Source organism: Thermobia domestica, chromosome 3 (assembly GCF_964235325.1).
Source record: "Thermobia domestica chromosome 3, izTheDome1.hap1.1, whole genome shotgun sequence".
In the NCBI taxonomy this organism is placed as follows: Eukaryota; Metazoa; Arthropoda; class Insecta; order Zygentoma; family Lepismatidae; genus Thermobia; species Thermobia domestica.
The window spans coordinates 346619202-346630951 of NC_137456.1; the positions used below are offsets into that span (position 1 = coordinate 346619202).

General features: G+C 36.6%; 1 long non-coding RNA gene across 1 annotated transcript in view; it reads right to left on the bottom strand.

Moving 5' to 3' along the window:
- The window catches only part of LOC145682060 (uncharacterized), a 474511-nt gene extending 463595 nt beyond the window's left edge, over positions 1–10916 (bottom strand). Inside the window, exon 1 of the long non-coding RNA XR_014130887.1 lies at positions 9925–10916. This is a non-coding gene — a long non-coding RNA (uncharacterized LOC145682060). The remainder of the gene's footprint in view (positions 1–9924) is intronic.
- Between the last annotated feature and the right edge of the window lie 834 nt (positions 10917–11750).

Here is an 11750-nt window from a genome sequence, read left to right on the forward strand (position 1 = left end):
ATGCCCTAATTCCCAATAATTCAAGGTAAATATTTACCTAAATATTTAAAGTATAATTTTAATTGGCATATGTTCGCGAGTGATTCGTTTTATTATACTGAGACAAGGAAGTACGCGGTTGGTGAGTCCTAGAAGCTCAGATCCCCCGAAAAACTTATTTGTCTTTAAATGTAGTCTAACCTTACCGGTAATTTTACAAATTTTAATATAAATGAGCTAAACCAGCGCTCTCTACACAGCGCATCATTCACATATGAACATGAATCTCCTTGTCATTCCGTACAACATCTGTACATGGCCCTTTACAGACACAAGTAAAGACGTCTTGATAAGACTCGACAAGGAGAACCATAAAGGGGAGATTTTTTCGATTTTTTCAATATCTCGCACCATTTGCAAGATTTGAGCCTACTGCCGGTTGGAGTTTCTAATTCATATATGATCAGTGTTTTCTTTCTTCTTGCATGCATTATGTAACAAGCAAATACATTACATACACAATTAATTATAATGTCAGTGATATATGGTGTTCATTGGGCAAAACACTCCAAACAATAAAGATTCATCTTTAGACTGGAGAAATCGTTATCCTTCGTTTTTCATTATCATTACTTGACGATGAACCAAACGCCTCAGAGATATGCAACTCCTGTATACAAATATGTGGTGTTGTAATTTATAACTCGTACAATATGATGTTTTACTTTTTTAAAATTTCAACACTTCCATTCTACCCGTAAAAAATGTAATAAAGAAATAATGACCATGTTTTTTTTTTAAAAAATATTCAATTAGAACTGGACAACCAACACGAAATTTTGAATCAACCAGCGAAAACGGCACGTTTCTAGCACTAGTTGTTTTCGAGATCTCCTTTCGAAAGGGCTGGAGACGAACATATAAACTTTTCTTGACCAAACATATGAACCTAGCATTTAAATATATAGATTATCCTCATATTGAATTTGAACCCCCTGAGATGTTTTGGACCTCTTCCCAAAATAAATTCCTAGATACGTTCCTATACTGAGAAATGTTAATAGTGATTACCACATAATTAGACCTTCTAACAGGACATTATTTTCCCGACATTAAACTTGTAGGTTCATTCAACCATAAAATGAGTAAAGAGAGATATTTATTGTGCCTCACGTTGATATGTAGAGTTGGGATTGAATTGATCTCAATTCATATTTGTGTATTTTGAAGTGGAAAAAAATACTATGAAAAGTTTGTAAAAAAAAAAAAAACTTTGTCAAGTGCCAAAGGGAGATTTTTATTTGAAACCGTCAATAATCTGGTTTCGTGTATTAGAAAATGTAATTAAAAGGTAACGCGAGGCAGAACAAAATTGTACGATGTCTCCCCAGGGAGAAGCTCAGGTAGGGACATGGAACGGATCACCTCTAATACATAACACAGTCGAACGCCTCCGATGGGTCCCCTACCACTCATCTATATCCTATCCCCTCTATCCACCTCCACATATATATGAACGTGTGTGAGGGTATATGTGCGAGTCTCAGGAGGGAGATGAATATACATGTGGAAAGTGTAATGCTTTATGCTCGCCGTTTACAGAAAATAAACAAGAAATAAAAATTTTTGATCAAGAATAACGAACACGTTTTCATTTGAAACAAAAACAATAGTCATATGCATATAGTTCTATTTTTTACATGCTTTTCTTAACTTAACAATGCTTCAACCATGTCCTGAATTTTCGCAACCTTCATTTAACTCATTTGCAGACAGGTACAAAGATAAAATTTTCCTCATCGACGAAGTCGGTTGAGAATATAATTTTCCATTCTTTCTTACTTTTATACATTTCTATATGTTTACATATTTTTTAAAGTTAGAAGTTATTTTTGATATATTGATTATAGTTGATCGATTTTCGTCTTTCGCAGGGGGCAGGAGGCTCAGTGATTGAGCGCTTACCTCTTCCACGCGGGGTCCCTCGTTCGATCCACGTTCAAGTAAGTTTGTGGAAGACAACATCGTGTAAGTGGGCTTTCTCGGGGTTCTCCCGTTCCCTCCCACACTATCATTCCATCAATTCTTCCATCGTCATTCACTTCCCTTAATCATCGTCTCCGTTAACCTTTACGTTAAACCCTCAGATTTCTTTTGCATCCATTAGGGCCGCGTTCGTTTAGCAGTAGAGCGTTCACCTCTGGCTTGTGGGGTCCCTGGTTCGGTCCTCGCTCAAGCCAAGCGAACTTTGTGGTGGACAAACACCGTGTACGTGGGTTTCTTCGGAGTTCTCCCGTTTCCTCCCACTTTCTTCATTCCACCATTTTCATTCATTTCTTATCATCACTCTCTTCTTTAGCCTAGTCGGCATAAGCATTGGACGTAAAATTTCATTTCATTTTCATTTCTTTTGCAACCTGTTTTACTCTTGTGTAAAGCGGGATTATCTAATATACAGGATTAGTGCTAAACATTTGTAAGATTTTCACAATTTTTCATAACACATTTGAGATAAATTAAGAACGCACTATGTTGAAAAAATAACAAACAAAATTAATTGTGCTAGAAAGTAAAATAAATTAACAATCAAAATTTACCAACAAATAGTAAATAAAAAATAATTGTCTCCAAGAAAATTACTTTTAAAACTTTTCTATTTATGCATGACTACAAAGAAAAGGATAGAAAGTGTTATCCGTTTATAAATCTTTCTTTTTATATGTAAATCAGGTAATTATATATTGTAGCGCTGTTCATGCCTTTACTTTTAGTCACGCAAAAATAGAAAAAAGTTTAAATTGTTTTCCTGAAAACAAAATTATTTCTTTTCAGTTTTTAATACGATTTAATTTATTCTGTTTGTTGCCTTTACTAAAAATATTTCTCATTTTGTTTTATTGACTTAATGTAACGCTATGTAGAAACTAAATTTGCAAGACATGAGTACAGTACTGAAGAGATTGTCTCCGTGCTAAAAGCAAAATGCTTAGAGCTCCCACTTGTAATACATGATTCCTGGTTCTATTCTCGTTGAAGGTAGAAACTTCTGGTGGGAGAGGGGGGAAAGCTTCTTTCTCGGAAGTTCTATATTTTTATTCATATGTTATTGAATCGAAGAGACGTGAATTTTATGTCGTCAGTAAATAGATCATACTTGATTGGTCAGTTGAATCAGAGTCCGAGGTGCTTTGTGAGGGAAGACACAACACTAAACATTCAAGTATTTTTTTTTTTTTTCGTTTGAAAGTAAAGAAGGAAAATTTCTTAATGCATACTACAATTAATGCATTACATAATTTTTATTCCCCTTAGTATCATGCGATAAAACTAATTTTTTACCAGTGTAACTTCCCTCACCAGCCGAGTTTATGGTCCCCTTCAGCATCGTTGCTATATGAGACAAGGCATTTATAGCTTTGACCTGCGATCTAAACTACATGAGCTTCTCCCGGAAATCTAAACGAGATGAAAAATTTCTCCTCTCGTATGAGCAACTGTAATCCATAGGGTATAATCTTCTTCCTACAACCCTTTTCTTTAAATCAATCACAGGAATATAATATATCGTTTCATTAGAACCAGAGGAACGTAACTACATCTTCGTAGGACAAAAATATTATTTTCTTAGAAAGATGTGTTTTTAATAAGATAGTAATTGAGCTACATTACAACAGATAATCGACAAAGAGAACAGACGATGTTACGTTCCATTTACACCAAGTGGAGCTTTCAAAATTATGTTCAAACATGGAGAAAACGAAAACCACGTTTTTGGGCTTACGTTGCTCTGGTTCTCATGCGACGATATATCGTATGACAATCTGGGCAACTCATCCAATCTTCTACAAACGTGTTACGCTCGTATATTTTGAACTGAAATAAAACTCTAATTTCGCGTCCTCACTTATGTCCTGTAAGTTAAAGGGGATGGATTATTAACGATTACGAAATATACCGAAAATTTGTATGTAGCGTACATAAAAACGTAGGCTACATGTGTAAATCCTGTAGCTTTTGGACTTAGCGTACAGCAAACCTATAACTGAAAAAGTATATTTATACGTACTTTCCGTATAAATGTTCCGAATAAATGTATTTCCGTAAGCACGAAAAAACTGTATATAGGTAGTCAGGATCTCACATACAGATAGACGTATGTAACATATAGATGACGTACGTAAGATACGTATACGTATGTAAGGGTATGGAAGACTGTTAGATGTCAGACATCCTGCAACGGCATGATGTAACATCTAAGGGCAGTGCAAATGTAGCATATTAATAACGTATGCTCCGTACTGATTTCTGTAGTAAACATAATGATTCCGTATTTTGGTACATTATACGCTGTCCGGATAACGGATTTTTCTCAGTGTAGTTGGTGCGGTAAAAATGGCATAGGAAACAAGAGAATCCACAGACACAATATTGTTCACCACAAACACCCAGTGATTTATTTGTGGATTTTGTAGAAGGGGGGAATTTTTATAAAGGATTGCTACTAAAACGTGAAGTTGAATTATTATAAGAGATTATATAACCTATGAAAGGGGTATTTTCCCTGGGAAGTCTGAACTAAGAGACAAGGAAGTCAAAACTTAGAAGGGGGGAAATTCCCAGGCTTCAATGGCTACAAATAAATCGCTGCAAACACCCATCGTCTGGGTTGGAAGCAGGAACCCTTTGCGCTAGAAGTGAGCACTCTACCACTAAGCCACGCATCCCATTGAGTGGATCTTGTTGAACTTCATTGAGTATGAAATATTATGTTGTGCAGGACTTTGGTTCCCAAATTAAGGGGAATTAAATTTTATTATTATACTTTGTCCAATTTTCACATAGAAATATAAAAAAGTATTATGCCATGGCATGATTATGCCATTGACGTCCCATGATTATACCCGTTAGACTAAGGGAGACGATGATTTGATTTTGATTTCATATCAGTTTAGCGTCTCGTTCAGTAGTGGGGCTATATGAGACGTGGACCTACTGCTTAACTTGGAATCCGAACCACATGAGTTCCAACCGTGAAATAAATCCGAGTATCCCACGCCAAAAGGCAGCACGCTAACCGTTTAGCCACAAGAGAGCTCGAAACGATGGTTAAGGCAAGTGAATAATGAGGAAAAGTTGCTGGAATGAAAATATAGGAAGAAATATACGGAAGTATCCCGAGCAAATCCACGGATACGATGTTGTCCACTATAAACTTACAGGCTGGGGATCGAACCAAGGGCCCCATGCACTGGAGGAAAGTGATCTATCACTGAGACACTTTGCCTCCATCACACACGCAAAAAATGGACTTGGCAACAAACTAATTCGATCTAGACTAAAGTTACTATGATGGTAGACATTAAAACTAATGACCTAAGGAACCCGGAGATTCAATGCCACATTCACTCTACTGACTTCTTCCCTTAGCCCACTGGATCCAGTTTCTACTTTGTATTCCTATTTCTATTAGATCCATATTACTACTGTCATCCCATCTTCGCCTAGGTCTTCCTAATGGACGTTTTGGAATTGAATTTCCAGTAAAAACTTTGAAAACGATCTTACCTTCTTCCATTCTGGTTACATGACCTACCCACCTACGCCTCTTGGATTTGATAACCCTAACAATGTTTGGTAAACGGTATATGTTATGCAGTTCCTCGTTATGAAGTTTCCGTCATTCCTCATTTCCGTTCGTCTTGGATCAGAATATTCGTCTCAGGATCTCGTTCTGAAATAATTTCCTTAGGAATAAACATACGAAATATTTGTATATTGATATTTGGTTCCCGAGTTAAGACTCAACAAAGGTGGGAACACTAATTTGAATCATAAGAAAGGAAATGACGAGACAGTTCATTAGCTATATTGTAAGTACTAGTTATAATTAAGACTTTTTTAAAAGCCAAGAAAAGCGATTTTTTTAATAATATCAAAACTCATTGTTTCTGTATTCTTTCAAATTATTTGGAATATTGTTATTTCTCCTACTGTTTCAAACTATCCTCCCTTTTCCATCTTGTCACCTTTCTCCATTCTTCTCCATATCAACATTTTCGGGTCCTTTTTTTTGTGTGTAGGTAATGTTGCCCACCGAAAACGACCAGAGTCGAGAAAAGAAAAACATTTTTACATTCAACACGAAACCAGACATTTTACGTCCAGTCTCGTGAGTCGTTTTGCCTTTATATCCTTAGATATTATCTTTGCATTTCATATACATTCCAAAAATTTCCCTTGTTAAAATCATTTAGTAATAGTTCTTAGTGCCGTGAACAAATTTTATGTTCCTTTGGGTATAAGATTGAGTAAAGAAATTTGGGATATGCATCTATTTTTTTTTAATTAATGCTAATTATTCAATAGTTATGTATTATATATAGCATTTAAATTTCGTGTTACAAAATGTAAAATTCTTATAGGATTACTTCCAGAAATCCACTATCTGTACATAAATTTACAAATCGAAAGAAGAAATTTTTAAGACGATAAGAGAAAAAATCCTTCAGAAATTAAGACGAAATAAGTCTCGTCTCGTCTCGTCTCTTACATAAATCTTTCAATTTAACGTCCTACGATTATGTCCTTTAGGCTAAGGGAGACGAATGATGAAAGCAAGTGAATGGTAATGGAAAAATTGGTGGAATGAGAATGTGTGAGGAAACAAAAGTACTCCGACAAAACTCACGGAAATGATGTTATCCACCACAAACCTACTTTTTCGGACATCGAACCTGGGACCCCACACATCAGAGGTAAGCGCTCTATCACTGAGTCACCGTTCCCCCTCGCTTCTTCTCGTGGATAACACTAAGTGTAGAACACGTTCCTTTTCTCTACATCATTTAATTATTCTTTTTCAAAACTCTTTCCGTAACGACCCATACAACACAATTTTCTTCCTTCTTAGTTTTTCCTATTCATTTCTCATTTCCACGGAGGTTTCTATTAATTGATTGATTTGACTTTACATCCTTTATCAGCAGCGAGACTATATAGGATCGCGATCTTCCGCTGGGAATTGAACCGGAGACTTCGTGCAGCAAAGCAACGCGCTCTAGCCTCTAGACAAGCAAAAATATCTTTCTTGTTAATCTGATTTTACTAGATAACAAGGTCAGAAGTATGGGCCGCGGTAGATCAGTGGTAGAGCGTTCACCCCCTGGTGTGTGGGGTCCCAGGTTCGATGTCCGAAAAAGTAGATTTGTGGTGGATAACATCATTTCCGTGGGTTTTGTCGGAGTACTCCTGTATGGGGTCTTTGGTTCAATCCAAGCTCACGCCAAGCTAACCTTGTGGTGGACAAATACCGTATGCGTGGATTTTCTTGGGATTCTCCCACTTCCTTCATTCCACCATTGCATTAATTTCTCCTCATCACCGTTTCCTCTAGCCTACCCGGCTTAATCGTGGGACATAAAATTGAAAGATTTCATTTCATTTCTAGGTCTGGGGGGCTCAAAAGAGGTCTATTGTGTAAAATGCTTCATTCAAATTTTACGAGCTAGAGAAACATAGATTTAATAAGTGTTACAACTACTGTTTATTTAAAAGACAAGTACCAATGTCACATGTAAAGGATGTAGTATAATATTGAAATTAACTGAATGCTCTGCAACCAACATGACGGCCACATACAGCAGGATGCATGTGGTTAAGGGGTAGTTCATCTATAATTACTTCCTATTATATGAATATAAGGATAGCAGGGCATATCTTCAAATCAACTGGATGGATCACATCAAAGAGCGAACTCGATTCCTAAGTTATGATCCTCTGCACCAGTGCTGTCCAATCATTCCCTTATGGCAACTCCCTACTAGTACATACATACAATCTTAAATGACACACATTTGCTAATGTTACTTATAAAACAAAGATGATAGTGTAACAGAGATGGTTTAATTTAAAGAAATGTTACTTTTCATAGAGAATTTTCCAAGTATACAGTGACGAATCTAGGCCAGGACCGGGGGGCCTAGGACCCCCAGTTTTTCACTGACAAAATAATTTAAGTTAATATTTATATATATTTGAAAGTTTACATATACATATCATAGTCTGGGTACTGGCTGCCCCCCACCCAGTTTTTACCTACTAGATCCGCCACTGCAACTATAATTCATTAAGCAGGGTCTTTTTTAAACAGATTCAATATATTTTCTTTAGTTTAACGTCCCACGATACGCTCCAACGCTAAGGGAGAGGGTGATGATAATGAACTAAATAGTGGAATAAGAAAAGTGGGAAGAAACGGAAGGAATGCGAGAAAACTCATGCACATAGTTTTGCCCATTACAAAGCCCACTTGGTGCAAGCTATGTGATCGAACCACCGACTCCACACGCCAGATATAAACGCTCTACCACCGAGCAACCGTGGCTCCTAAAAAACCTTCCGCCTTATGCAGAGTCATTTTGACGTATCATTAGCGTCATACTAAAGGTCTGACTTTTGCAGGAAACATATGTTAGTCGAACTCTTTAGTATATCACTAATCACGTGTCAGAACGTCTCTGCATAGGGCCTCTTATTCAGAATAAAGTGAAATTTTTCAGTTAAATTTCCACGATTATGTCCGTTTAACTAAGGGAGATGATGATTAAGGCAAATGAATGATGATGGAAGAATTAGTGAAATGAGAAAGTGGGAGGAAACAGGAGTACTACGAGAAAACCAACCGACAGTCAAAAATAAAATTGAAGACCACAGGGGGAAAGAGGAGACAAGTCAAAAAAAATGGTCGAAAATGAGTTAACAGCAGAATTATATAGCCTGAGATGTGTAGTTTGCATGGACTAAATACCACACTATAAGAAGGGTTAGTCACTAAGAAATTTAATGTTAAAGATATCTACAAAGGAAGAAAGAGGTAAGTCTGTGAAAAACAGGGCAATTATGTAAAGTTATAAAAAAAACTGACTTATCTCTTTTTTCCCTTGTAGTCTTCAACTGAAAAGTTGCATCTTCATGCGGGCAGTTCAATGTCTTGTTTGGCATGGCGAGCGTAGCCAATATATGTCTTATATCAAGTTCAATGTAGGACAAACTAACACATATTTTGTCATCTAATATTCTCATACTTTCAAGTTTACCTCTTTTGTATTAGTCATAACAAGAAAATAACTTTTACATGAAAATGTTGAAGTAAACTGCAGCGAAATGAAAAGAGGTCTCTGAGGTGTGGAAAACTTTGTTGAATAAAAAATTCAAAAGCTGCATGAATCTGATTCTTGGTACGTTGGAGGAGATCTACCAGTTTCTCCTCAAACTGAAGTTCACAAGTAATAGTGGTTGCAAAAGGATTTATTGCCCAGTCATATTAGTTGATGTTTAATGTTGCAAAACCTCCCTCTACACCAGAGGTGATTCCTGGCCCGTGACTGTTCATCTGACATGTTGTATTGTAATGTAGGCAAAGGTATAAAACTGTACTTTTCGGTATACAAAAATAGGCTGACTTCGTTAAAGTTTCTCTGACCCTCTGCTTGTCTTTTCTTCATCCCTAAGAAATTAAACCCGACTTGTCCCTAGTAGACATATCAGCAGGGAAAGTTAAAGATACTGTTTGCATTTTTTTTTCAAGTACGTCTCACCTGTATGTGCAAAATGTGCCAAATATATGTCATGACTTTATTTTCGAACTGTTTGCCGAAAAGAAGTATTTTAAATATGTCATACTAGCTATTGTTTTTTGAGAATTAACACTTTTGGACACGCGAAGCACACTATTTCATCATTTTTCTCCTCAACATCTGTACTAAAAGTGTTTAAATCGTGTTTTGTTTTTTTTACAGTGTTATGTTGAAATTCAGTGACGTTCAGCGAAACTGTCTTTCTCGTCTCGAGTTTCGCACTAATGAAATTGAAATATATTTCTTAAAATAAGTCATGAAGAAACATTAAATAGTACAGCTAATGAAATTAATGAGTTTTTGTACTTACCTCTAAATTCAGTCCGCGTTAGATTTACAATTGAGAAACACACACATTACATATGTCACTATGAATACAAGAACTCACACTGTCACAACACTCCTATTTAAAAAGTATGAAATAACACTTATTAGATTTTCTATTATCTTAAATAGGAACGGATTCTATACACGCTTGACCTTGTAATACAACACGAGTATTGTCATTTCATGAGTTATTGATTTTATTTCTTTAAAAAAAAACGAAAAGCAGAACAAGTTTTGTGTTTTATAATTCACTCGTTATGTTCCGACAATATGATCAATACGAACACACAACACTACACACAACGTGGTTTCTTTTTTGCCCCTTTCCGGTGACCGATGAGTCACTCACAACCTAACGGCAATTGGCATTAACCACGTGAGGCAATGGCGCCTGGGTTTCCCTTCAACACCTATCATTTTAGAAAAGAGGAATCAAATTGGAGGGATAACACACTTATTTTAATCACAAACACTATACGAGAGATAAATATATGCATAGGTGTATATAGAAAGGATTTTATCCTTTGACTTTTGTTTTATTAGGTCTATAAATGTATCTATTTTGATTTGGAAAGTAAAGAAGTATTCTTAATTAATTATTCACCGAAGATTGCGATAAGAAACCGTGTTACATAATCAATATAATTACACTACTGTTCACACCTGTTATTTACACTCAGGAAACCACGTGGTATATTCGTATCATATTTTAAAATGAAGTAATTAAACAAAATATAACAGTGGTTTCCTGTTATTTCGCTATTGTTAATAATTAGTCCGATGCCACGAGAGAGTAGCGTTGTGTTAACTATATATACGAAACTTCCGGTCACAAGCTTAGCGCACCTGGCGTCTAGGTCTCGCGATGCCTGACATCTCGCCGCACGGTTCCGCACTGTACAGATCGCATCGCACCGTGCCACTAGAACCGAAAGCAAGCGACGCCCCTTTCCCCAAGAACTCAGGTTCGACTGCGTGCCGCCAGCCAGCTTCTTGTTGGCGCCTATAGGTGGCAGCTTATGCAGAGTGCGCTTCTTAAAGAGGGGGCTACCAACGCGAAGATTCTTTTTATCTTATTTTAGATGATAGAACGATTGTATACGCTTTTACCTGGTATTTGTGAAAATTAGCCAAATGATACAAAATGCAACGAGCAAAATTCTGTACGATAGCATGCATCTATGAACACATTTTTTTGTTCAAAACATTTTTTTTTCGTTTTTGACTTCGATAATACATTATCTAGATAAAATGAAATGAAAAAGGAATTCTCAAAGAAAAATTTTAATGTGGTTATTTTTGAAAAATTGTATTTCTTCAATTGTATTTCTTCTAAATGTAACAGTTAAGAATTTTAAAACTCTTCTTCAACTGCAGTCTTTTTCTAACACTCCCTCTTTATCCTTACACCATACCTACATTGCGTCTCTCATAAGACACTTGTAGACTATACAATTATGAACGCGGTGGCTCAGTGGTAGAGCGTTCAACTCTGGTGCATGGGGTCCTTGGTTCGATCCTAACTCGCGCCTACTGAACTTTGTAGAGAACAAACACCGTGTGCGCGGGTTTTCTCCAGGACCTCCCGTTTCCTTCCCCTTCCTTCATTCCATCATTTCATCCATTTCTCATCATCACCTTCTCCTTAACCTAGCCGGCATAAACGTGGGACGTAAAACTTACAAATATTTTTCTAGTACAATAGGTACATGGATACCAGACCAGCTCATTCATGGCTAAGCGATTAGTTTATGTGCCTTTGACGTGGGAGATCCGAGTTCAATTCCCTGCGGGAGCAAATATGGTTCG